The 26,430-nt window shown below is 45.6% G+C and overlaps 1 protein-coding gene across 3 annotated transcripts in view; it reads left to right on the top strand.

The window, feature by feature from the left end:
• The window catches only part of LOC147115947 (serine/threonine-protein phosphatase 2A regulatory subunit B'' subunit alpha-like), a 472,008-nt gene that overhangs the window by 30,134 nt on the left and 415,444 nt on the right, over positions 1-26,430 (top strand). The gene's annotated exons all lie outside the window — the stretch shown is intronic.

Raw genomic sequence — 26,430 nt, 5'->3', positions numbered from 1 at the left:
GTCCCGTCTAAATGGCGCCGAGCTGTTTTCGATGCCATACACGGCCTATCGCATCCTGGAGTGTGGGCGTCGCAAAAGCTGCTGGTCTCCAAATTCATATGGAGGGTGTAGTGTATGTAACCGTCTACCTTTAAGAGACTATGTATGTAACCGTTCACCTTTAAGAGAACTATTTTAGGTGTGGCACTACTTGTTTGGCTTCTGTATACAGTAATACCGACGGTGACCACACCGGTATATAAGTGCTGTGGCATGACTTATTGGGCAGATTCGCCCTGACCTTCGAATAGTAAAGTCCTGTTGTATGTTACTCCTGAAGTCTGTGTCGTAATTAACTGCACAACCCACAGACTTTACAGTGGCGACGAGTCCGATCGTACCCTGCGGCAACAATAATTTCAAAGCAACGAAAGAGCGTCGAAAAGAGGCAACCGCCCTCGTCATTCGGCTGGGAGAAAACTCAAGGCTGCAGCGATAGAAAGGAGGAAGACTTTAGCAACAAAAACTTCCATCAGCAACAGGCACTGACTGTCCCTTCTGCCACGGTGACTGTGAGTAAGGGAAAGTGAAAAGAATAGCCGGAGGATAAGGGCTGGGCACTCGACCACGGTCGAGGGGGAAAAGGAGCCGGACAAAAAGTCGGGTCCAACGGCGTCGTGAGAGACCGCGACCGGCGGGAAAAGCCGGGTGGTGACCGAAGCCACGAAGCGCTGCGACCGGGAACGTAGGCGCGGGAAGAGAGAAACTCAGCCGCAGCCGGGGAGAGCAGCACCGGACTGCGAGAGGGCTGGGAGGCGCGATTGGGGTCCGAGCGAGCGGGAGAGGCAGAGCCGACCAAGAGAGACTGCGCGAGAGCCAGTCCAGCGGCTGAACTGTCCTCCGTCAACGGGGTGTAACCAGCGCCGGTAGAGCCGAGCGAGCGGGAGAGAGGCAGAGCCGAGCAAGGGGAACTGTGCGAGAGCCAGTCCAGCGGCTGAACTGTCCTCCATCAACGGGGTGTACCCAGCGCCGGTAGATCCGAGCGAGCGGGAGAGAGACAGAGCCGAGCAAGGGGAACTGTGCGAGAGCCAGCCCAGCGGCTGAACCTGTTCGCCGTCAACGGGGTACCCAGAGCCGGTCGCCCTGCCATAAAAAAAAAAAAGGGAAAGCCTTGAAGCCGACGCGCAGGCTGTGAACCTGAAAGCCAGCGGCCGTCGCCCGTGGGGAAAGTGTACCCCTCCCGCCAGGGAAGAAACGCGGGAAGCCACCATTAGGCGGGGAAGAAGACAGAAGCGGGAAACCGCCATTGAAGTGGGCGGGGAGAGAAGATAAGAGCGGGAAACCGCCATTTTCGCGGGAAAACCGCCATCTTAGAAAAAAAAGAAAGAATAATTTAAAGAAATACTTGTGTTGTTCCCAAAGAGAGGAAGATGCCTAAGCGTGGTAACATCAACGATTTTAATTCCGAAGTAGAAGACTGGGCCACGTACGTCGAACGCATTGAGATCTATTGTGAGGCCAATAAAATAGAAGAAGATGACAAAGCTATAACCTTGCTGAACTCGATGGGCGCAAAGACATACGGGCTCTTGAAGCATCTACTAGCACCAGCTAAACCGGCGGATCAGACTTTCGATGATATTGTGGCTGTCCTGAAGGACCACTTGAACCCTACACCGTTGATGTTGGCTGAACGATTCAAATTCTATGCGAGAACGCAACGGAAAGACGAAAGCAACGCGGAATACTTGGTTGAACTGCGGAGGCTAGCAAAAGACTGTCAGTTTAGGGACAACCTGGAAGAGGCACTGAGAGACAAATTCGTGTGCGGAATGTTGAAGGAAGAAACACAAAAACGACTGCTTGAAGAGAACGATCTTCCACTTGATAAGGCTGTCCTTATCGCAGCATCAAGCGAAGCCGCAGTGAAAGGAACTGCGGAAACGCAGCTAAAGGCAGCGGCACTCAGGGTACAACAAATTACTTTGGGTACAACTAAATGCTATCGTTGTGGAAAGACAACACACGACCAGAACCAATGCTGGTTTAAAAACCAAGAATGTAGGAAATGTGGCAAGCTTGGTCACATAGCTAAGGTATGCCGGTCAGGGAAGAAGACCAACAATAATGAGTCACCACAAAAGTGGTACAGAAAGGTACATGAGGTGACTAGGAAGAGTCCGGAGGAACAGAAGTCGGACTCACACTGCAACTGCAAAGGACTGGATAGTTTGAGAGTTCACAATGTGAGTAATGAAGCTGACCGACAAACTATCTGGATCACACTACAGATTGCAAAAGTCCAAGTGAAAATGGAAGTGGACACCGGATCGGCGCTGACGGTCATGAATAAGCATGACTATAAAAAGTTATTCAAGCATATTCCACTACGGGATACGGAACTAGTACTACAGACATACACGGGGCACAAAGTATTCCCCATCGGAAAGATAGAAGTCAAGGTGAGATACAAGGATAAAGATTACCAAAGGATGGACCTGTATGTGTTGCCTGAGGGAGGTCCACCACTTCTGGGACGGGAGTGGATCCGGAAAATGAAGATAGACTGGCATTCACTAAACACCATGACGGTGGATTCCGGAAAGGAAGATGTCAAACCTGAACAGTTGTCCAGAATATTGGACGAAGCTAAAGAGGTATTCCAGCAAGGACTGGGAACACTGCGAGGAATTAAAGCAAAGGTTAAGATTGCAGAACATGCAAGCCCAAAATTTTTCAAAGCCAGGTCGGTACCTTATGCGATACGACCAGCTGTGGAGGCAGAACTGGAAGAACTTGAACGATCAGGGGTACTGTCAAAAGTGGACTGGAGTGAGTGGGCCATGCCCATTGTTCCTGTCATGAAGTCTTCACCAAGTAATAAGCCAGGGGGACCGGGGAAGGTCCGCATCTGCGGAGACTTCAAGATCACAGTGAATCCGGTGCTTCACACGGTACAATACCCGCTTCCGCGGATTGAAGATATCTTTGCGTCGTTGGCTGGAGGGAAACACTTCACCAAGATAGACCTGGCTCAGGCATACTTACAAATGGAAGTCGAGGAAGAGTCACGCCAGTACCTCACCATCAACACGCACAGAGGATTGTATCGTTATAATAGACTGGTTTTTGGGGTAGCTTCGGCTCCAGCAATTTGGCAGAGGGCCATGGAGCAGGTATTACAAGGAATTCCAAGCACGCAGTGCTACTTAGACGATCTCCTAATTACGGGAGAAGATGAGGAAGAACACCTCACAAATTTGAAACTGGTGCTCACCAGGTTGAAGGAATATGGCCTTCGAGTTAATCACAAGAAGTGTGAGTTTTTCCAAAAACGGATCTCGTACTGCGGTCATGTCATTGACCGAGAGGGGCTGCACAAGTCACCTGACAAGATAGAAGCTGTCGTGAAGGCCCCCGCTCCAGAAAACGTATCACAGTTAAGATCATTCTTGGGGTTGATTAATTATTATCACAAGTTTCTGCCAAATCTATCCACGGTGCTGCATCCGCTGAATGCTCTGTTGCTGTTGCGGAAAGAAATACCATGGAAGTGGAGTGAGGAATGTAAAAAGGCTTTTCGCAGAAGCAAGGAGTTGATTACCTCTGAAGAAGTGTTGGCTCATTTCAACCCAACGTTACCCCTTCGTCTAGCTTGTGATGCTTCCCCTTATGGAATTGGAGCAGTACTTTCACACAAGTTACCAAATGGCTCGGAAAGGCCAGTGGCATTCGCGTCCCGATCATTGACCTCCGCGGAGCGAAATTATGCTCAAATAGATAGGGAGGCCCTCAGCCTTGTGTGGGGCATGAAGAAATTCAATCATTACCTTCAAGGTAAGAAGTTCACATTACTGACAGACCACCAGCCGTTGGTGTCCATATTCAACCCAAACAAGGCCGTTTCCACCATGACAGCACAAAGGTTACAAAGGTGGTCCGTGTTACTTGGGGCACACCAATATGACATCGAATACAAAAGGTCCAAACAGCATGGAAATGCTGATGGGTTATCGCGCTTGCCATTGCCGATAGTAGAAGAAGCGACTACATTGGACCCGGTAGAGATGTTCCACTCATCCATAGTGGAGTGTCTACCAATAACAAATTCGATGATCGAAAACGAAACAAGAAATGACCCGACTCTTTCACGAGTCTATGATTTAACGGTGGAGGGATGGCCAGCACAGGGCGAACCAACACTGCAAGCATTTTCACAGAGGAAAGAACAGCTGTCAGTGTGTAGAGGAACCCTGATGTGTGGATCTAGAGTGGTGATTCCACCCAAACTTCAAAAGAAGGTGTTAAAGGAGCTGCACGAGGGACATCTGGGTGGAGTGAAGATGAAGAACCTAGCAAGAGCGTTTGTATGGTGGCCAGGCATCGATGTAGACATCGAAGAAATCACTAAGAACTGCCTAGGATGTCAGAAGGTTCAGAACGCGCCACCACAGGCTCCGCTGCATCCATGGGAGTGGCCCTCATCTCCTTGGCAAAGGGTACACATCAACTTTGCTGGTCCATTTATGGACTCAATGTTCCTAATAGCGGTGGATGCACACTCCAAGTGGCCGGAGGTAATAAAGATGACCACCACCACCACGGAAAAAACCAACACAGTGTTAAGGACTATGTTTGCTAGGAATGGCCTGCCGGAACAGATCTGTTCTGATAATGGACCGCAATTTGTGTCCGAAGAATTCAAGAAATTCTTAAAGAGCAATGGGGTTAAGCATTACACGTCAGCCCCATACCATCCCGCCTCCAATGGATTGGCTGAAAGGTTTGTCCAGACCTTCAAGAAGGCCATCAAGGCCATGGGTAATGAAGACATTAATTTACAACATAAGGTGGATAGCTTCTTGTTGGCGTACAGGAATGCAACACATGCGGTCACAAATCAAACTCCCGCCATGATGTTTTTTAATAGACGACTAAGATGCCGGCTGGATTTGCTCAAGCCAAATGTCAGAAGGGACGTAGAGAACCGGCAATTCCAGGGCATGAATGAAAGGGCCACTAGATCTTTTCAGATAGGTCAACAAGTTTTGGCCCGGGACTACCGTACCGAGAAATGGCAGCCTGGAACTATTGGAAAAAGGCTAGGGCCGTTGATGTATACGGTGGATCTTGGGGACAGTATAATAAGGCGCCATGTTGACCAGATCATAGGGTCAGCCACAACTGGCCAACCTACTTCACCACCTTACCCGGTTACTGTTGAAACCGAGATACCCAGAACACCTACCCCCGATCTGGTAATACTGGAATCAGAGGAACCTGACACTGTCTTTCAAGCCGAATCGACTTTGTCAGAAGCACGTACTACCCCGCCAGGAATGACGACACCACTGAGGCATTATCCGGACAGAGTCCGGAAACCTCCAGAGAGACTGAATCTGTGAACTGTCTTGCATAAAGTTGTATATATGTTATAATGTATGTTTAATGGGAAATACGTATGTTGTAAGCTAAAAAGGGAGGATTGTAGTGTATGTAACCGTCTACCTTTAAGAGACTATGGCCTAGAAATTCAGTGCCCTTAGCGCCGATTTTGCGGCGCTAGAGGGCCTTGCGCTGCAATTGGCGCCGGCGCCGAAATTGCCTGGGGCCCTTCCGCCGCGGTAGACCGGTAGCGCTGCGCCGGCACCGATGACATCATCGGTGTGCGCAGCGTCCCGGTTGCCATGCCGACGGGCCCCAGCGCCGAAATTCAGTTGCGGCCGCCTCGCCCGTGGCAGCCGCAACTAAGACTCTGGCAACAGAGTCTTACATGACTTTGCGCCGGTGCATTAAAGGCACCGCGGCGGCCGGCCGCTTTCCCGCCGGCCGCCTGGCCGCAGCTCCCTCCCCGGACTTCCCCCCCCCCCCCCGCCCCGGAACAGAAGCAAGCCCGGCACTTGTCCGAGGTGCCGGGCTCATTTTTAAAAAGATTTTCGCGGGCCGCGGCCGGGTGCAGGCAGCTCCTCCTTAAGGGAAGGAGGAGGCCTGCACTTCCCAAACCTGTCGCACCGCAGCGGGCGCCGCAGCGCCAGAATAGCGCCGATATTCAGCGCGTAGCGCCAGTTTTCAGGCGCAAACAGCTCTCAGCAGCGCCGGCAGCCGTTTGGGCGCAGAATTGGTGAATTTTGGGCCCGACCAGCGCGACTTAGCTCCGGCACTAACTTCCGGCGCTAAAGCCCTGGCTGCGCCAAAACTCAATTTCTAGGCCTATGTATGTAACCGTTCACCTTTAAGAGAACTATTTTAGGTGTGGCACTACTTGTTTGGCTTCTGTATACGGTAATACCGACGGTGACCACACCGGTATATAAGTGCTGTGGCATGACTTATTGGGCAGATTCGCCCTGACCTTCGAATAGTAAAGTCCTGTTGTATGTTACTCCTGAAGTCTGTGTCGTAATTAACTGCACAACCCACAGACTTTACAGAGGGGAATACGCAAAGACGTCAGAGACTGGGCGAACACTTGTGTTGTTTGCCAACGGGCCAAGGTGCAGCGGCATGTCAGGGCCCCGTTTGCCATCTTCGAGGTCCCGGAGCGGCGATTCGATCACATTTACATTGACTTAGTGGGCCCGCTTCCACTGTCCCGGGGCTTTACGTACCTTTTGACAATAGTGGATCGCACCACGAGGTGGCCGGAGGCAGTCCCCATGACGTCCACCACCTCTGCGGATGTTGCTCGAGCTTTCGTTTCATCATGGGTAGCCCGGTTTGATGTCCCTGCGGATATTTTGTCGGATCGTGGGCCGCAATTTTCATCCGAACTGTGGAATGAGGTGGCTTCCATGTTGGGCGTTAAACTCCACCACACTACGGCCTATCACCCGCAAGCGAACGGCTTGTGCGAGCGGTTCCTTGAAGGCGTCGCTCAGGGCCAGCCTTCTGGATGCATCCTGGGTCGACAAACTGCCGTGGGTGATGTTAGGACTCCGCACGGCGCCGAAGGAAGATCTCCAGTCGTCTGCGGCGGAGATGGTTTACGGGCAACCACTTCGAGTTCCGGGTGAATTCCTGCAGTCCCCTACGCGGCCATGGTCCACGGCCAGGCAAAGAGAGACCCACCGGGATGCAGCCCGCTGTTTCCGCCCAGTTCTGACCTCACAGCATGGTTTGCCTTCGTCCAGCGGCCCGGGGGAGTTGTCGAAGGCCAAGTTCATTTTTGTGCGCCAAGACGGCCATCGTACCCCGCTCGCACCTCCTTATGCAGGGCCCTTCCAGGTTTTGCAGGCAGGGGACAAGAGTTTCGTGATCGACGTCGGGGGCAAGCCTGATCACATCTCTGTCGATCGCCTTAAGTCTGCGCACCTGGACCTCGAACGACCGATCGAGCTGGCGCAGCCTCTGCGCCGCGGTCGGCGGCCCCACACCTGACAGCGCTGTGTTACCTGCCAGCTCGCTGCCTGCTCAGCGTTTTCCCCTCCGGGAATTTAGGAGTCGGTCCAACAGGCTTGTCCGACCTCCTCAGCGATTGACTCTTCTCGTTAAAGACAATTCTGGGGGGGTGTATGTGGCGAAGCCACTAAGAGACTCTCACAGTGACTTGTACAATTGCCTTTAATCATGTTTATTACCTTTTAATGTTGGCTCTGGTTAAACAGAGCTAGTTCAACAAAATCGCGATCTGACGCGATGACGTCATCACGTGGGTCATGTGACGTCCCAACGGCGGGAAACGTGATGATGTCATGACGTCAGAGGTAGAGGGCATTTCCAGCTAGTCCTCGTGTGGAGTGATAGTGAATAGACCTGTTTAGAGCTTCTCCTGCATTTTCTTGTTTTGTAAAGTTTTAGTACATTAAACTCAGTTTGTTAACTACTAGTGAGTTTATAGATTCTTTGCTAGGAGTGCAGAGACTCCTACAACAACATAGTTTCAGATCTAAGTTGCAGTTTGTATTTGTTTTCCTGCTGCAGTATGGCCATGCATGGTAAGCATTCAATGGGCTGTAAAGTTGTATGAATGTTTTGGATCGCAGAAGTAAATGAGTAACAGGTTATCAGGAAACACTCGTGATAGGCATACTTGGGTGAGTTACTTGGCATAGTGTTGACTCACTTTGGCAGCTTTCTTCAGATTTGCCATCTTTATCCATATTTGGATTGAGGTTCTCTGTGTGGCACAGACCGCATTGATTCCTCTGTCAGCTATCTGCTGCAAGGCTTGCACATCCATGTGAAGTGGACATCCAAGATGAGTTTATAACCCTAAATCCTTAAGAGGAATTGAAATTGTCAACTTTGGCACAGCCTGGTACATACACTATATTTGATTACTCACATCAGTAATCACCTTTTATCTGTGGTGCAAAAACAAATTGACAATGGTATCATTTTTCAAATGCTTGAAGGAATGTCCCCTTTAAGCAGGGCCCTGTGAGCGGTACTGTTCACTCTGAATATATTCATAACAGTCATAAAAGGCAGTTGAAGTTTGGAAGTATTTTTTTGTTGCAGTGAACAATGTACTGCTGTGTTGTGTGCCTCGGAATGCATTTGGTGCTCAAACAGAGGTTTTCATTGTTTTCTGGATTTTCTGCAGCCCTGGAATAAAGACCAAATTCAAGCAGGAAAAAAGAAAGAAAGTGAACAAAGATTTTCCTTGATGTACTATAGTTTCACTGCCTGTGTTTACTGTATGATAAAAAAGGATGAATATCTGTTCTTCAAGGACAAGGCAATCTTAACAAAACTGCAGATAAGCTGAAAGTTTGAGTCATTATTGCAGCTTGTTTTTGTACCCAACTAAGCAAAGCTACTTGTGTAAAAATGTCAGGTAGCTCATAAAGTGGCTTTAAATGATGAAAACACCATTAGCCATCGGTTTTCATTGCTAATGATGGAGCTGAGACCTGCAACGATGAGTGAACCTATATCTAGACCACCATCAATCATTGGATAGGTGCCCACAGGGGACAAACAGCCACTTTAAAGAACATTGCTGGAGTTATAATAGCTGGATAATGTATGTCCCTGGAACAAATGTTGAACACGATGTTGGGCTCTATAAATGACAAACAGTATTCACTTTCTACAAGTCTCTTGCTTGGAAATGGATGTTTGTCTCTTGTAGGCGCTCATCCTGTAATTCATAGGAGTTTGGTGAGGCAGGTACTGTTTGGCTCCTAAGCCCCAAGAAATCTTGTCACTTCCTAGGAAAGCCTTTCTACATGCATTTCTTTCATTATTTAAATAAATAAAAGTATTATTCATCCAATTGTGTTTCAATATTAAAACATAGCAACGTTTTAAAAATCCTGGAAATTGTAGTTTTGTTTACGGGCTAGCCTCAGCACCATCCATTTAAAAAAAATTCTTAATGGAGTACTGGCGAGTGAGCCTTTGAGTCAGAAGGTGAAGGGTTCAGGTCCCGTTGCAGACAGCGGAGTGACCAGAGTATGGTCACTAAACACTGGGTTAACATCCAGTGGAGTACTCCCATCTGGATGGAGTGACCATTGGCTCAATGGTGGTATTCCCGCCTCCGAGGCAGAAGATTTGTGTTCGGGCACTTCTCAAGACAACTCCAGCGAGCAGGGACTGGAGCGCCGGCTTGGAATACTGGGTTGAGGTCCAGCGGGGGTACTTGTGTCCAATGGGTGTGGGTATCTCCTCCCAATTAAAGGGTAGGTGGGGCTCTTTAGTCTTGGTTGCAGTCCACTTAGGAGAAGCTTTCTGCAGATAACAAAAACTTGTGGAAGGCAATAGGAAACCACCTCAGCTACTCCTTCCTAGTAAGTGGCTCAAGATTCTCATGTATGAGTCTTGATTTAGGACCTGCCCTAGGGAAGAACACAACAGATGGAATGTACTACTGTAAGCTCAAAGAATCTTGACGTGAAGAATGCTAGTGGTTCAAAGTGGTATTACCATGAATTCACATGCACGATTCTCCAGACTAAATTTACAATCTCTGCCATGCTGTCATACGTCCCGCTAAGTACTGGCCATGTGATTCCCACCCCCATGGGTTGAATCGTGAAACTGAAGAGCAAATAAAGCCAATAGCCTCCTCGTGGCAGAGGTAGGAGTTGCAATGGCGCAGGTCAAGGAGCTGGTTGCTTAATCCTCCTGCCAACCACGGAATGGCTCACAGGAAATTATAGTGGGAAATCAACATTAAAAATGTAGTTGGAGATACCAATTTAAAACCTCTCATGGGCCCGAGAAAGAATGTAATCTTGTCGTAAGTTTATATAAGTGGTATTCTTAATACTTGGTCTGCCTTTCCATAAAGTTGTATAACTTTGCCTTTTCCACAGGGAATTGTGATGGAAATTTCACAAAATTTAAAGCAAATTTAATGAATTATTGAAAACTTGGGACATTTAAAATGTTGTCCTTGGGGGCAGGAGGAATGTATTTAAAGAATGTGTTTGTGATTTTATTTTTAAACAGTTTTCTTGCCCTCATTTAAATTTCTCTTGAGGGTGAAATTGCACTGAGCAATATCAATAATGAATTCATTAATCTTTAATAGAGCCAGAGGAATTCCATACGAACACATTACTGCATTCATTATTAATATGGTACAGCATGATTTAAATCAAGATGTATTTATATCATCGTGATTATAAAAAATAACACAATGGAAACACCCCCGAGAGTGAGGTTCAGTGCCACTTGTGGTGTGGAGCATAACTGCATTTAACACTAAGCTTTGAATTACTGAATGATGTTGTTAGGTTTCCACCTCCGTAACATCGCCCATCTCCGCCCTTGCCTCAGCTTATTTGCCGCTGAAACCCTCATCCATGCCTTTGTTACCTCTAGACTTGACTTCCAACGTACTCCTGGCTGGCCTCCCACATTCTACCCTACATAAACTTGAGGTCATCCAAAACTCGGCTGCCCGTGTCCTAACTCGCACCAAGTCCCGTTCACCCATCACCCCTGTGCTCGCTGACCTACATTGGCTCCCGGTTAAGCAACGCCTCGATTTCAAAATTCTCATCCTTGTTTTCAAATCCCTCCATGGCCGCGCCCCTCCCTATCTCTGTAATTTCCTTCAGCCCCACAACCCACCACGCCCCCCCCCCCCAACCGAGATATCTGCGCTCCTCTAATTTTGCCCTCTTGAGCATCCCTGATTATAATCGCTCAACCATTGGTGGCCGTGCCTTCTGTTGCCGAGGGCCTAAGCTCTGGTATTCCCTGACTAAACCTCTACGCCTCTCTACCTCTCTTTCCTCTTTTAAGATGCTCCTTAAAACCTACAACTTTGACAAAGCTTTTGGTCATGTGCCCTAATTTATCCTTATGTGGATCAGTGTCAAATGTTTTGTCTTAAAATACTCCTGTGCAGCGCCTTGGGATGTTTTACGACGTTAAAGGTGCTATATAAATACAAATTGTTGTTCTTTGGGGGATAGAGGTGGCAACATCCTACCAACTGCAGTGGGGCAGCTGATGGATCCATCCCTTCCCAGCATAAATCCAAAATGCAGAAGGATTACATTTTCTCTTTTTATGTATTTTTTCTTGATTTTTAAATTTATGTAAGATTATAGGCTGGTAGCAATTGAACAGTTGAAGTAGCCATTTCTATCAATAACATATCGTAATCCTAAAAAATAAGACAAGCTCTTCATACAGTTTTACCCCAATCCCCACCCGCAGTGCTAGTCATGCACAGTTCCATTTGGGCATTCAACGCAAAAGAAAAGATGTTACATATTATACAGCATAACTATGGGAGGAAACTTAAAATAAGCTGGACTGGAGTCAGGTCAAAATTGATAAACACATTCTCCCTCTCTCCCCTGGCCATGCCTCAAGCCCACTGCACCATTATATGATGCACATGGACTGCTGTCACATCACACTCTTATGAGCTCCTTGTATATTCTTCAATACAAGTTGTCAAAGTGGATTTACTTCATCTCAATAGTCAGGGATCAAAATAAAAATTCATACCAAACTACGTAACAGACACTGTATTTCAAAGTACTTCATTAAATTCATTGTGCAAAGCATTCTGTTTTGATATAAGATACTTTTATAAATGCAAAATGTTTTATTATTTCACTCTTGTCCACAAATTCTTCCAGTTTCTAACTGTTTCTCCATTTTCATATGATTGTACACATTGATGACACAGATGGGTAGTGCCAGCATAATAGTGAGCAAGCTCCAAAAGGCAATGAGGGTAATTTTGATTTTGTGCGATAATGTAAAGAGGGCAATATCAAATCAGCTGCCCATCATACATCACTCCCCATTTTAATTTCCATTGAAGCCAATGAACCATTGTGGGCAAAATAGCTGGATAAGCTCAAGCAGACATCGAAGCACCTACAAAAGAAGGTTTGTAATCTAACATTTTAAAATTACTTCTGAACATATCAACCTATTTATATTTTCCCCTTCAAATAGCTCTGTCATTGCTGTACACCACTCCCTAAACAAAAGGGTGAGCGTGGACCGTCTCATCTGCTTATATTGTTTTTGACCCAACTGCTAAGACAAGGACAAATCACGTTAATGTACCCTTTGTCCTAAACGAGAGCAGCTTGCCACTAATCATCTCCCTTGATCAGACAAATTCAGGACAGATGTTAGGAAGTACCTCTTTAGACAACAGAATGATTAATGGCTGGAACAGGTTGCCAAGGGAGGGTGGTTGATAGAAGGGCACTGGACTCATTAAAGAAACAGATAGATTATGTAACAGGAAGACAGTAGAGTTGGTCTTCTGGAAAGGTGAGATTAAATGGACTGATCTTGCGATGACACATCTGAAATTGGGAACTCACCATGTTGGAATGCAAAGGCATAAAACTGCTCAAGTTAGAACACCAACACCACACATGACCTCATCCTTTTAGATTTGAATTCAAAGCCTATGAGGCAATTATAAGTTATGACCTTTTGAATCACTTTTTATCCACCTATATATGTTAAAAAATTTATGTATAAAATTCCTGCGTGAACAGGAAGGTCAGTTCACATTATTTCTGACACACCTAAGTGTAATGATCAATAACATGTCATTCTATAGTGGACACTAGGTGGAGCCGTAGAGCTGTATATAGCTGTATGTATAAGACTACACTACCCAGCTGTATGTATATTAAGACTACATTACCCATGAGGCACTAGGCTACCCACAAGGCAGCAGTCAAGATGGAAGCCTCTACAGATACTGTACCTAGTCCACACGTGCTCAATAAAGTAACTAGCAAAAGCTAGCTGTGTTCATAATAAGAATGTCTATTTATTAATGAACATAAGATGGTACCAGGATGGTGAAGATCTGCTGAAAATTGTGAAAAGCGACATGAAGAATTTGAAGCCACCAGAGTGTTTGAAACTCACAGAAAAAAATCGACTACAATTGGCATACTTTTAAACAGCAATTCGAACTCTACATTGCAGCCATCGGATTCGGTACGAAGCCAGACGCAAGAAAGATAGCGTTGCTGCTTACGGTTGCAGGCCCACAGGCGATAGAGGTATTTAATACATTTGTATTTAATCCAGAGGAGAACAGAGAAAAATTAGAAGATGTGCTAAAAAAATTTGATGCACATTGCTCTCCCAAAAAGAATGAGACCTATGAAAGATATATCTTCTCTTCTTGGACACAGCAGCAAAATGAGACTTTTGATAGCTTTATAACTGATCTGAAACTGAAAGCACAGACATGTAATTTCTCTGAACTCAAAGCATCCATGATTCGTGACCAGATTGTGTTTGGTATGCATGATAAAAAAGTCAGGGAACGTCTGTTGAGAGAAACCGAACTAAATTTGGAAAATGCGGTGAAAATATGCCAATCCAGCGAGCTAGCTCGAAAGCACGCGAAGACTTTCAGTGAAATCAATAATGATGCGATTGTAATGAGTGATAATGCTGCTGTCCGTGCTGTGTCCTACAAGGGGAAGAAACGTGGGCAGAACAGAAATGAAAAGCAATCGGAGGATGACATTTTTAATTGTAAACGCTGTGGTTACAAACACCAGTTAAGACAATGCCCAGCGTTTGAAAAAATGTGCACAAAGTGTAATGGAAAGAATCACTTTGCCAAACAATGCTTTTCAAAAGTAAAAACAACGAAAGGGCAACAAGTTAATGTGATTGAGGACACTGATTTAAGTGAGACATTTTTTGTAGGAATGGTGTCATGTGACAATATCAAAAAAGATACAGAAAATGTGCAGCCCTCAGAAATGGACAATGCTGAACATAAAGTCAATGCAGTAAAAGTGGACAAATGGATGATCCCACTGCAGATAAATGGAGCATTAGTTACATTGAAACTGGACACTGGGGCAAAAGCAAACTTAATCAGTATGAGTGACATAAAAAATATGAAAGAAAAGCCCAAAATACAGAAAAAGTCAGTACTACTGAAGAGCTATAATGGACAGAAAATAGATAGCTTAGGTGTATGCAGACTTAAAGTGACAGTCAAAGACAAAGTGCATCATCTCATGTTTTCTGTTGTGGCTGAAAGACTTGATTCGATACTAGGTGACAAAGCTTGTGAAGACTTAGAACTGGTCAAGAGAGTCTACCGTATAAACTGTGCCATAAGCAGACCAGATGACTCAGGTGATGAAGCAGAGAGCCCATCAAGGATGAAAAGGCCAAAGGGTATCCATGTCTTCAAAAAGCCTAGTTTCTCCAAGAAGAAAGAAAAAGACTTTAAGGTCAAAGAGAAGCCAAAGGAAGAAAAGCACAAAGAGGAAAAACACAAGGAGAAAAAGTCCAAAGATATAACCGCAGCAGATGTTGTTAAGCAGTGGAAAGAGAAAAAGAAAAAGAAGAAGCCTGCACCAGAGCAGGAAGCAGTTCCGGTGGATACTCCTTCTTCCCTCAGGCCAATCATTGGTGTTCCATTAGCCGAGGCTGCTGCGAGGACTATGCTATATGATTGGATCCAGCTGCCAGCAGTTTTTCGAGAGTGCATTGACTACATTGAGAGTTATGGCATGAAGAGTGAAGGAAACACTGAAACCCTCTCCAAGCAAAGATCGCAAGGAGACCTCGATCTATACAAGAGCAGATCGATGACAATGCCGCAACTGCATCTTGTCATTCACCGCCAGAACGATCTCATGAAGACACATCAGACTTACCCATGTTGAGAAGATCCACACGTGAAGTAAAAGAGCCTGATAGACTTAATCTTTGAGTACAATGTAAAGCTTTGAAAATGTGTTGACTGTTTTGAAAATGTCTATGTTTATAGAGCACTAAAAGTGTTACTGATATTATCTTTATTGTTTTCTTGAAAGTTGATTGATATTGATTTTGTTCAACCTCAAAGAAAGGGGGATGTAATGATCAATAACATGTCATTCTATAGTGGACACTAGGTGGAGCCGTAGAGCTGTGTAGAGCTGTATATAGCTGTATGTATAAGACTACACTACCCAGCTGTATGTATATTAAGACTACATTACCCATGAGGCACTAGGCTACCCACAAGGCAGCAGTCAAGATGGAAGCCTCTACAGATACTGTACCTAGTCCACATGTGCTCAATAAAAGTGTCTAGCAAAAGCTAGCTGTGTTCATAATAAGAATGTCTATTTATTAATGAACATAAGACTAAGTGCCATGCACACCTTACTTAAGCTGGTTAGGTTTAAATTTCCCATTTATTTCCCATTATAGTTACCTTTCAGTCTTCTCATCTCCCCATTTGCATCTGCAAGGTAGTGGCACAATGGCACTGTACTCCATAATATCATTGCTTTCACATTGCATTATTTTACTGGCATGATCATCTCCCTTTCCCTGATGCTGGTCTGCATTCTGGCCCAATCCCCTCACACTCCCAGATGCTAGTTTCCAGCTCCTGCTGGATCCCCCCTCCCCCGCTCCTAGATGCCAGCCTGGAGTCCAGGTCTGGTCAGATCCATCCCCTAACTACTGTTCTGCAACTGCCACTGAAAATGCAATCTGCACCTAGGTCCTTCCTTGCACGCACTAGGGGTACAAAAGGTACCCACAAAGCCCCAGCCTACAGCCTAGTCTGGATCCCTCCCCCAATCGAATCCCCGCTGTTAAGTCTGTGTGCTCTAGTTATTGTTAATAAGAATCACTGCACACAGACCACAAGAGTAAATTCAACAGGTCTTTACTAGTCGGAGGTCAGGCTGAACTGCCCAATAAATCATTACACAGCACTTATATACCGGTGTGGTCACCACCAGTATTACAGTATACAGCAGCCAAGATAAAGTAGTGCATCTCTTAAAATAGTTCTCTTAAAGGTGGAACGGTTACATACACCACAATCCTCCCTTTTTAGCTTAACAGTATATATTCCCCATTAAACATAACATAATAACATATATACACAACTTCATGTAAAAACATTTCACAGATTCAGTCTCTGAGGAGGCCTCCTGATCCGAGACGGATAACGCCTTTCAGGGGTCTCTGGTTCTCGTTGCTGGGGTGACTCATCTAGTTGATCCCCTATGGATAGGACATCATCATCAGGTATATTCACTTCTGAGGTAGATGCTTCAGGTTCACTAACTTCCTCCACGGTTGTCTCTGTCGTAACCATGGGCTCGACCCTTGTTCTCGATCCCACCAGTTGGTCAGCATGACGTCGCATTACATTTTCACCAACATCTACCGTGTACATCAGGGGTCCTTGTCTGGCCCAAATTGTTCCAGATTGCCATTTCTCGTTTTTATAGTCCCTGGCTAACACCGGTTGTCCTATTTCAAAACTCCGAGTGGGCTTGTTATTGATATGCTGGAACTGTTTGTTTTCGACTTTCCTCCGCACATTTGGTTTTAACAAGTCCAACCTGGACCGCAATCTCCTGTTATAGAACATCATGGCAGGACTTTGGTTTGTTGTTGCATGGGTGGCGTTTCGATATGCCAGTAGGAAATTGTCCACCTTGTGTTGCAGTGGAATCTGATCTTTGCTCATGGCCTTTATTGCCTTTTTGAACGTCTGTACAAACCTCTCAGCCAGCCCATTCGTAGCTGGATGATATGGGACAGAGGTATAATGTTTCACCCCATTCTTCTTCAGGAATTTCTGGAATTCCTCTGACACGAACTGTGGTCCGTTGTCTGAACATATTTGCTCTGGCAATCCATTTCTTGCAAATATCGTTCTTAGCACCGCGATCGTCTTCTCCGAGGTAGTGGTAGTCATTTTAATCACTTCTGGCCATTTAGAATGTGCGTCCACCGCAATTAAAAACATGGAATCCATGAATGGACCAGCAAAGTCAATATGTACACGTTGCCATGGGGTTGAAGGCCATTCCCATGGATGCAGCGGTGCAATTGAAGGTGCATTTTGGACTTTTTGGCACCCTGAGCAGCTTTTCATCAGATCCTCTATCTGTTGGTCGATACCCGGCCACCACACATAAGCCCTAGCAAGGCTTTTCATCTTGACTCCCCCCAGATGACCTTCATGTAGTTCTTTTAGAACTCTCTCTCTTAACTTAGGAGGGATAATCACCCTTGTTCCATACATCAATGTTCCCTGACAGATGGACAGCTGTTCTCGTCTTGCTGAGAATGCCGGTAACAGTGGATCACCATGGGCTGGCCATCCCTTTACTGTCAATTCGTAGACCCGGGACAGTGTCGGGTCATTCCTAGTCTCCCTTTCAATATTTGTATTGGTGACAGGTAAACATTCGATGATGGTCGAGTGAAATAAATCCACCGGGTCAACCGTCGGTGCCTCCTCCTCAGTAGGTAGTGGCAGGCGCGACAGCCCATCAGCATTACCATGCTGTTTTGTACCTTTGAATTCTATCTGATATTGATGTGCCCCTAGGAAAAGGGACCATCTCTGGAGCCTCTGTGCTGTCATCACCGAAACACCCTTCTTAGGGTTAAAAATGGATACCAACGGCTGGTGGTCTGTCAGCAGTTTAAACTTCTGGCCCTGCAGGTAATGATTAAACTTCTTTACTCCCCACACAAGGCTGAGAGCCTCCCTATCTATCTGAGCATAGTTGCGCTCAGCGGAGGTCAATGATCTGGATGCAAATGCGACTGGCCTTTCCAAGCCATTTGGCAACTTGTGTGAGAGTACTGCTCCAATACCATAAGGAGAAGCATCACAAGCTAAACGAATAGGTAGCGTTGGGTTGAAGTGAGCCAACACTTCCTCTGAGGTGATCAATGCCTTGCTTTTGCGAAAGGCCTTCTTACAGTCCTCGCTCCACTTCCATGGTACTTCTTTCTGCAAAAGAGCGTTCAGCGGGTGCAGCACCGTGGATAGATTTGGCAGAAACTTATGGTAATAGTTAATCAACCCTAGGAACGACCTCAACTGGGATACATTTTCCGGAGCGGGAGCCTTCACAACAGCTTCGATCTTGTCAGGTGACTTGTGCAGCCCCTCCTGGTCAATGACATGACCACAGTACGAGATCCGTTTCTGAAAGAACTCACATTTCTGGCGATTAACTCGAAGTCCATATTCCTTCAATCTGGTGAGCACCAGTTTCAAATTTGCAAGGTGTTCCTCATCGTCATCTCCTGTAATCAGGATATCGTCCAAGTAACATTGAGTGCTTGGAATTCCCTGTAATACCTGCTCCATGGCCCTCTGCCAAATTGCTGGAGCCGAAGCCACTCCAAAAACCAGTCTATTATATCGATACAAGCCTCTGTGCATGTTGATTGTGAGATACTGGCGCGACTCTTCCTCAACTTCCATCTGTAAGTACGCTTGCGCCAGGTCTATCTTGGTGAAGTGTTTCCCGCCAGACAATGAAGCAAAGATATCCTCAATCCGCGGAAGCGGATATTGCACCGTGTGAAGCACCGGATTAACCGTGATCTTGAAGTCTCCACAGATGCGGACCTTCCCCGGTTCCCCTGGCTTGTTACTCGATGAACGCTTCATGACGGGAACAATGGGCATGGCCCACTCACTCCAGTCCACCTTAGACAGTACTCCTGAACGTTCTAGCCCTTCCAGCTCAGCTTCCACAGCAGGTCGTATTGCATAAGGTACCGGCCTGGCTTTGAAAAATTTTGGGTTTGCATGTTCTGCAATCTTGATTTTTGCCGTAATTCCTCTCAGTGTTCCCAGTCCCTGTTGGAACACCTCTTTAGCCTCATCCAATATTCTGGACAATCGTTCGGGTTTGACATCTTTTTTTCCGGAATCTACCGTTATTGCTTTTAGGGAGTGCCAGTCCATATTTATTTTCCTGATCCACTCCCGTCCCAGAAGTGGTGGACCTCCCTCAGGTAGTACATATAAGTCCATTCCTTGGTGTTCTTTGCCCTTGTGTACCACCTTGACTTTTATCTTTCCGATGGGGTGTACTCTTTGCCCCGTGTATGTCTGCAATACTAGCTCCGTATCCCGTAGGGGAATATGTGTGAATAACCTTTTGTAATCTTGCTTATTCATGACCGTCAACGCCGATCCGGTGTCCAATTCCATCTTCACTTGGAGTCCTGCTATCTGAAGTGTGACCCAGATAGTTTGTAGGTCAGCTTCCTTACTCACATTGTGAATTCTCAGACTACCCAGTTCCTTGCTGTTGGAGTCTGAAACCGAATTCTGGTCATCCGAACTCTTCTCAGCCACCTTATGTACCTTTCTGCACTTTTCCTGCGGTGACTTTTTGTTGCTGGTCTTCTTTCCTGACCGGCATACTTTAGCTATGTGACCAAGCTTGCCACATTTTCTACATTCCTGATTTTTAAACCAGCATTGGTTCTGATCGTGTGTTGTCTTTCCACAACGATAACATTTCGCTGTACCCAAAGCCATTTGATCTACGCTGAATACCGCTGCCTTCAGCTGCATTTCCGCAGTGCCTCTCGCTGCGGCTTCGTGCGATGCTGCAATAGTGACAGCCTTATCAAGTGTAAGATCATTCTCTTCAAGCAGCCGCTTTTGTGTTCCTTCTTTCGACAATCCACACACGAATTTGTCTCTCAGTGCCTCTGTCAGTCTTTCCCCAAACTGACAGTATTTCGCTAGCTTACGCAGTTCAATTAAATACTCCGCGTTGCTTTCCTCTTTCAGTTGCGTTCTCGCATAAAATTTAAATCGTTTCGCTAACATCAGCGGTGTGGGGTTCAAATGATTTCTCAGGACAGCAACAATATTAGCGAAAGCCTGATCCGTCGGTTTAGCTGGTGATAGAAGATGCTTCAATAGCCCGTATGTCTTTGCACCCATTGAGCTTAGTAAGGTTAGTACTTTATCTTCATCTGATATTTTATTTGCCTTACAATAAATCTCTATGCGTTCTACATACGTGGCCCAATCTTCAACATCGGGATCGAAATCGTTGATGTTACCACGCTTAGGCATCCTCGCAATCTTCTTGAGAAACAAAAAGAAATTTTTCTTTTATTTTTTTTTATTTTTTTTTTCAAAATGGCGGTTTCCCGTGCTTGTCTTCTTCCCCCGCCTACAAAAATGGCGGCTTCCCGCGTTTGCCTTTCTCCCCCGCTGGCTGTAATGGCGATTGCCATATTGCTGCGTTCGCCCTCCCCAGCGGTTCTCAAATCGTGCCTCCCAGCCCCTCTTGCAGTCCGGTCCTTTCCCCCAGCTGCGGCTGAGTTCTCCGCGGTTTAAAAAAAAAAATTTATCCCGCGCCTCACGGCCTTGGTAGCTGCCCGGCCTTTTTCTCCGGTCGCGGTCGAGCTCTCTCTCGACGCTGTTGCGTCTCCCAGCCCGCTTGCAGCCCGGTCTTTTACACCGGCTGCGTTTGCATTCACCGCGGCTCCCGTGCCTTACGCTGCCCCAGTCTCAGCGCCTCTGGCCCCGACTTCTGTCCGGCTCTTTTCCCCGGCCGTGGTCGAGTTCTCCGCCCTTATATCCTCCGTTTTCCCCTCCCCTACTTCACAGCCAACGTGGCCGACTTGCTGCTCGTCGCTGATCGGCTTACCCACCACCGTGATAGAAGGGATGATCACTGCCTGTTGCTGATGGAAGGCTTCGTGTCAGGATTCTTCCTTGCTCTTCAGACCCGAGTCTTTTCTCAGCAGGATGATGAGGGCGGATGCCTCTTCTCGACGCCCGTTAAACTGCCTTGGATATATCTCTGCCGCAGGGTAAGATCGTCATCGTCGCCACTGTTAAGTCTGTGTGTTCTAGTTATTGTTAATAAGAATCACTGCACACAGACCACAAGAGTAAATTCAACAGGTCTTTACTAGTCGGAGGTCAGGCTGAACTGCCCAATAAATCATTACACAGCACTTATATACCGGTGTGGTCACCACCGGTATTACAGTATACAGCAGCCAAGATAAAGTAGTGCATCTCTTAAAATAGTTCTCTTAAAGGTGGAACGGTTACATACACGACACCCGCAACCACCACCAGAAGGTGCAGCCTACTGTCCTTCGCTGCTCCCTTCCCTACAAGGCCCAAAGCCACCCACCACCTCTCACAAAATAAAAGGAAAAGGCCACAATTTTGCCATCAGAGGCCGCTCCAGCTCCAGCCGCTCTGTGAAAAGGATTTTCCCCTGATTGGGCTTGTTAATCCCACCCTGCGAAGTTCTCAGCTAATTAAAAGGATGCGGGTCTGATGACATCATTTGATGACGTGTCATCAGTCGGTTTCCTTAAAGGGACCATGGCCACATTCATTTTGACAGGCATTCTGTCAGTGTTCTGCAGCATTGAGGTGCAGAAACACTACAAAATCACAACCGAACAATTTTTAAAAGTATAATTAAAAAGAAAAGCCAGTTATTTAGCGTTGGGGGAGACAAAATTATCTGGTCAGAGAAACCAAAGAGATGAGCCAAGCAGCTACCATTCTAGAGAAACTTCAAACAACAAGAAGCTTGTAATTATCATCAGGATATGCCTAGTTACTCCACTTCCCCGCAGGGAGAAACTGAGCAGAGGTCCTAAGCGAACAGGTCAGCTTAGCAGCTAAATGTCTGCATCCCAGAGTACCTGTGAGCAGCACCATAGGGTAACAGCTCATAATTTTAATTTTATTTTTATAAATAAAAGTCTCTGTCGCCTCCCAGTAAGTGTTCATCATAAACCGATTTCATTTCTTCAGAACAAATGCATCCAAAGGCTGGATCTGAGTATCTGAACAGACAAAATTAGATTCAGAAATGTCTCCAAATTGTGAGTTCAGCCAGTATTTGTAAAGAAGAATAAGAGAAAGGCTTCTCCTTATATTGATGTAGCGTTTTTGTGCTTTGGTGCTATTCAATGCAATGCAGACTTCGATGCAGGACTGTCGCCATGTAATTTCACAGACTGCTTCTTGTACAGCTGTAATGCTGAATGCTAGATTCATGGGAAATAAATATGTAATGAACAAGCAGTACAATTGTTACCAGTTATATTCTCTTCTGGATTCAGAAAGGGTGTGGGTCCCATTCAGTGCTGGACTTCACACCAAGTAAGTTGTGGTGGAGCATTCATTTTGAATGCGCTTTTGATAATGGTATAAGAACAGTTTAAATCTGCTTTCTGCTCCAGCTTATGCTCGAAAATAAAATGGTCACCAATTGAAACAATTGCTTTAATATGTGGTATCACTAGCATAAATCTTTCTACCATCAGTTGCATGGTTATTGATTGGACAAGAGGGCTGATCCAATGCTAGGCTGCTCCCAGTGTGAAGCAACATTCCCATTTGGGAATTTGCAGACCTGCAGCCGGTGATCTTCCCTTCATTAAAAAGGTGATGGAAAATCATGGACTACGGGTCCATAATCTCCTGACCAGAGCTGCAACCTTCGAGGGTGCTGCTCCACTCTGGGAGCCATCACTACAGAATCAGCCCGAGAAAGATTGTTCAACCCAAATACATTCAAAACTCATATAAAAATAGGGCCCCGTTTCTTCAGACATGAAGCGGCTGCAGCCAAACCCGATTGTTCAGTGAGTAAATGAACCTTCTAGTGGGATGCTAATTCATTGCAGGAAGCTCCCAAGTTTCTACTGTGGTCTGTGCCCAATAACTGATCTTAGCTGGGCAGCAGTTGAGATACTACAATTGGACTCTGTGTTCCTACTCTTGATTACTGCTCAGTGCCTTCCTCCCCGACCCCCACCCCACTGGGAAATGCATCTATGAGCAGGACAGGTGAGGACAGGGTCAACTGGGGTGCTGCCCAACAGTGGAATAACCTGTTATGACCCGTGCTGATCATGTAATAGTGCTGGCTGGAGCAGTCTGACAATGATTACCTTGATGTAGAATGTCAGCTAGCATGGTGACGGCACATTAGAAAATTCTGTATCAGTGAAAGGGTCACCATGGCTATTTGGGCAAAGTATTAGAGGGCTGCTGGCACCAGTGGAACTTTATCCCAGCATGAGACAGTGGAGGAGAAATTTAGCAACAAAAGCCACAATATATAGACAGCTATTTGAGATCCTCAATGGCCATAACAGTGCCTTTGTAATTAAGTTTACTGCCAGCTTCAAAGACCTTTGCCTTTAAGAAGTGCCATGACATATTATCAGCTATACAACCACTGGTTGTCTGGAACAATAAAGTTTGATGACACCTTTTATATAGGAGAATGCTGGGGCACATTTAAAGTCCTCGGTGACGTTACCGTAATGGAAGCTGCTATATTTGTGACTTGGACAAAAGCATGACAGCAGCAACAACGCAGATCTCAAAGCCGGTCTCGATCAACACTGAAAAAATGACTGCCCAACTTGTGTCCCGAAATCTAACCCACAATAGAAGAGAATCATAAAGTAGAATGGAACAACGAATCAAATCTACCCAGTGCTGCGTGAAGCAGTCTGACAATAATTACCCTGACGCAGAATGCCAGCTAGCACAGTGAGAAAATCTGGAGATTCTGTATTAGTGAAAAGGTTACAGTAACTTCTGCAATAGACTGTGGGTAAAATTTCCTCTAGTAACTGGTTAATACTCACACAAAACTCCATTGGGCACAGTCATTGCCTATTTAAAATAAGCAGGTTAACAACTACATTACAATAGCACACAAAGGAGTTTTATGTGAATGCACTAACCATTACCATATCAGAGGAAATTCATCTCCTGGTAAAATCAACAAAATAAATGCTGGAAAAACGCAGTAAATCTGCAGAATCTGGAAAAAGGCAACTTAATGCTTCAGGTGTGAGAACTGGATACTGGAGTATGCGATTCTCTATATACTGAACAAAAAGGGAGGGGGCACAACAAGTTAGAGGGTGGTTATGGTGAATGCCATCACAAAGAGACAATTATTGGAAGTAATACTCTGTAAATGAATTACTTAGAAAACTGGAACACAAGGTGAAAAACTGCTGGAAGATATATAAAGATCAATTCAAGTCAAGCAGTGAAGAGACATGAGAATGAGAAAAAAGTATCAGTCGAAACAGCTTCGAAACAGACGGGGGTAAAGTGAAAGGTGGATGGGAGAAAGGCAGGTTAAGGGGGAGGTATCTAAGGTCAGAAGTCATTAAAGTCAATCTTTGGACCAGAGGGCTACAAACTACCAAGGAAAAAGGTAAGATATTGTTCATAAAGTTTTCATTGAACTTATTAGAAGCAGTATAAAAGGGCAAAGGTGGAAAGGTCAAAGTGGGAATGGGAAGGAGAGTTGAAATGGGAGTCACGGAGGTCAGAATCATAGTTGCAAACAGAATGGAGATAATTGGCAAAGTGGTAACCCAATCTTCATTTGGTCTCCACAGTATAGAGGAGACTGCACCATAAGCCATGACTACAGCATACTATGTTGAAGGATGTGCATAAAAAATTCTATCTCACACAGGAGTGTTTGAGGCCTTGCTCAATGTTAGAACAAGAGGAAAATGAACCGGTCTTGCATCAGCTACAGCTGCACGGGAAAGAGCCAGAGGAAGGGTAGCCAGAATGGGGGTCACATCATAGTGAACAAGGGTATCTGGGATGTAATGGTCCAAATGGAAGCAGAGTGTGGAGAGGAGCAGGAGATGTGCCTGGTGATCGGATTGTGTTGTTGGTAGATGGAAATGGCAGATGATTGGTGAATGCCAATGGTAATAGGCTAGAACGTGAAGACAAGAAGGACCTTGTTGTTGTTGTTGCCAGAGTAGGAAGAGAGTGTTAGAGCAGAGTTAGGGTGAAAGCTATCAAGGTTTGTCAACTAGCAGCAAAGGGAAACATTGGCTGAGGAAAATGGAGGACATTTCAGAAATTTTGGTATGGAACTCAGTCATCAGAGGAGAAGCGATGGATCTTTGTGATACGATATCAGTATTCTGACTCTTGACTTTTACCTCTATTCCCCCCTCCCCCTTAAATTTTGTTCAGACCTATTTAAATGCTCACTTGTCTTCCAGGTTCCAATTCTGCCAAAGGGTTTACAACCTAAATGATACCTTTTTTTTACAGATGCTGACAGGCTTGCTATGTAATTCCAGCATATTCCTTTTTTATTTGAGTATTTGCAGTTTCTCATTCTGGAGCCAATACTCGGTGGGTTGTGATCCTGATGTGTGTGCTGGGATCATGTCTGTCGGTGCCTGCCAGTGTGGACTCCGCTGGTGTTCGCCAGGTCAGATGGAGAATGAAGTATTTGACTCAGAGACTAGGGTCCTGAATTTAAATAAAGGAAACTACGATGGTCTGAGGAGCGAGTTGGGTAGGATTGATTGGAGAATGGCACTCAAAGGGTTGACGGTGGATAGGCAATGGCAAACATTCAAAGACCGAATGGATGAGCTACAGAATTTGTTCATCCCAGTTTGGCATAAAAATAAAACAAAAAAGGTGACTCAACCGTGGCTAACAAGGGAAATTAGGGACAGTATAAGATTCAAGGAGAGGACATATAAATTGGCGAGAAAAAGCAATAATCCTGAGGATTGGGAGCAGTTTAGGAGTCAACAAAGGAGGACAAAGGGATTAATTAAGAAAGGGAAAATAGAATATGAGAGTAAGCTAGCAGGGAACATAAAAACTGACTGTAAAAGCTTTTATAGATATGTGAAGAGAAAAAGATTGGTGAAGTCAAGCGTAGGTCCCTTACAGTCAGAATCAGGGGAATTTATAATGGGAAACAAGGAAATGGCAGACCAACTAAATACATACTTTGGTTCTGTCTTCACAAAGGAGGACACAAATAACCTCCCAGAGATGCTGGGGAACATAGGGTCTAATGAGAGGGAGGAACTGAAAGAAATCAGTATCTGTAGGGAAATGGTGTTAGGAAAATTGATGGGACTGAAGGCCGATAAATCCCCAGGGCCTGATGGTCTACATCCCAGGGTACTTAAGGAAGTGGCCCTAGAGATAGTAGATGCATTGCTGGTCATCTTCCAGAACTCGATAGACTCTGGAACAGTACCCATGGATTGGAGGGTAGCTAATGTTACCCCACTATTCAAAAAAGGTGGTAGAGAAAAAGCAGGGAATTATAGGCCGGTAAGCCTGACATCGGTAGTGGGGAAAATGCTAGAGTCTATTATAAAAGATGTAATAGCAGAGCACTTGGAAAGCAGTGACAGGATCGGACAAAGTCAACATGGATT

Source organism: Somniosus microcephalus, chromosome 6, assembly GCF_052327205.1.
Source record: "Somniosus microcephalus isolate GS21.2 chromosome 6, FLI_Smic_1.0, whole genome shotgun sequence".
Classification (NCBI taxonomy): domain Eukaryota; kingdom Metazoa; phylum Chordata; class Chondrichthyes; order Squaliformes; family Somniosidae; genus Somniosus; species Somniosus microcephalus.
Note: the sequence above shows the minus strand (reverse complement) of the source record. Positions and strands in the feature narration are given on the sequence as shown.